The sequence below is a fragment of the Brachypodium distachyon genome, chromosome 3 (genome assembly GCF_000005505.3).
Source record: "Brachypodium distachyon strain Bd21 chromosome 3, Brachypodium_distachyon_v3.0, whole genome shotgun sequence".
NCBI lineage: Eukaryota > Viridiplantae > Streptophyta > Magnoliopsida > Poales > Poaceae > Brachypodium > Brachypodium distachyon.
Genome location: NC_016133.3, coordinates 51,555,736 through 51,558,001, shown reverse-complemented (window position 1 = coordinate 51,558,001; position 2,266 = coordinate 51,555,736). Strand labels below are relative to the sequence as shown.

General features: G+C 42.9%; 1 pseudogene; it reads right to left on the bottom strand.

Moving 5' to 3' along the window:
* On the bottom strand, positions 1-1,994 carry LOC100834931 (annotated as a pseudogene).
* Between the last annotated feature and the right edge of the window lie 272 nt (positions 1,995-2,266).

Here is a 2,266-nt window from a genome sequence, read left to right as displayed (position 1 = left end):
CTAGCACTGATAATTTGTGTTGCTACGTGTAATCTCCCTTTTAATCCAAGCCAACCGTAGTTCATCACTAGAAAATGATAAGAAAACTTCCCAATGATCTTTTGCTTGGCAGATATCTGACGCCAACAAAATGTCACTCACTTATAGACCATCTAACCCTTCAAGAGTTATAATACACTTGTTAATGCTGTAGGGATCCTCTGCTTTCTTCTCCTCAATAGAAGCTTTCTTCTCCTCGATAGCTGCAAATCGGTCTATTTCTTCCTGCTTCAGCTTTAGGTATCTCTCATGAAATCCCTCGGGAGGTTCAGCAGTACTTCTCTTTCGTTTTTTTGCACGTCTGTTGTTAGGCTTCTCAGTACGTGCTTGTGCAGAGCTTGGTGTGGATTTCATTTGTTGAAAAGGTGTTGATGAACGATGGGCAGCATCCGCAATGAAATCCTCGGTCTCTTCCTCAATAGAAAAATGCATACCATATTCTCCGGCACCTTGTAAAGTAGGTGATGGAGACTGATAAGCATCAGGCTGTTCATCAACAGAAATCACCACATTATTTGCCCTGCTTGCATAATAGTCCATTCCACGACGAGTCCTTCCTTCAGCATGACGGCCTACATATATGTTCAATAAAAATTAGATTGGCATCAAGAAAAACATGACTAAAGCATGCTGAAAAAACACAAAGCTATAAGGATATTTCGCTAACCGTCGTAGAGTGGAACCAATTCATCATAGTATGGGAAAGACTTGTCTCGCCATTGGAGGGCATCCTTGCTGTTCTTGCGAGCAGCAAATGTGGCCCAAATATCTGCTGGTGCATCTACCATCATTCTCACGCTATCCCATCCAAAACCACTTTCAGCTAACAAGTCTTTTACACTTCGATAATCTTTTTTTAAATCCTGCTCCTTTTGCTTGACTTGGTTAACAGTGAATGACACAACAAACTTGGTATTCAATTGAGAAGTAATACTTGTCCATGCTTCCTTACTCCATGCATTTTGGTTTCGAAAACCAGGCACATCATGATCTTTCAAGAGTTGAATAAGAAATAGCTTCATTTGGTGACTCCATGTAGCTCTAGGACAAGGCCTTACGGTACCTAAAGCAGGTAGAAACTTGCTCAATTTCAACTATATTAGTCCTTGTAAGGAAGTAGGAGAACACGCTAATCCAATTTATTTAAAACTGGAGCAATACCTATATATTATGCGCTTCGTCTGCAGTACCAAATTACTAATGCAAGAAATTTAACCCTTCAAGAGTAATACCTATTTGTTGAGAAGGCTGAGAAGTCACACGATCAGCTTCAAAATCGCTTAGTCCCTGCGATTGTGAACGATGGCCTTGTTGCTCATAGCTCCGGTGATTAGCATTCTGTAATAAGACACCAGTATTATTGCAACCAAAATAATCACCACAACTGATTGCTAATATTCTTCATCTGCACCTAAGCATCACACATTGGTGCTGCAGATTAATTACTGCTACGTAGGAGCACGTCAGTACACTCGCCAGATTAATCTCATTCAGTCATTCAGAGATGACTAGGACACACAGTAGATGGAGATTGATTGGTTCCGGCTTGAGAAAGATTACTTGGTGTACTGGTTCTACCTTCGGAATTGTCATCTGGTTGTATTTAACATCTCCTAATTATTGTCCAAAGCCAACTAATCATGATTACTTGAGAAAGATTAATCCATGGAGTCAAGTACTTCTCTTCTACAAGAAGGCAGCAACCTAAAAATTACTAACGACTAGCTAGTTGACTAAGCAACCAGTTATGTTATGAACGAAGACCTGCACAAGACGAACAGGTAGCCAAAGAACAGATCCGACCAAGCCAAAAACTAGGCATGACCAGATCTGCTCGGGATACAAAGAAAAACTCTGCTATTAATCTCCCAAGGGGACTGAAACCACAAAATGATGAATCAGATCGACTGATCTCTGAACACCTGACATACCTGCAAAGAGGAACAAATGGCCATGCTGTAGGGACGACCTGGAGCAACCGGAGAAGACGAGATGGCCGAGCCTCGCCGTAGTGACGCGGGCGGAGAAGACGAGATGGGCGAGGGGAGAAACCAGTAGACGGGATCTGGTGGCTATCGTCGGTCGCTGCTCCCCTTCTAGACGAGGCAGAGTGCCTCCCTTTTTTTCTCCTTTTATTTGCCCTCGCGAAAGATCCAGATATATTACTTTTGCCGTGAGAGTTGGCGCGAGAGTAGCGCGCGCGGGGCACTTCGCGCAGTCGTTCCGC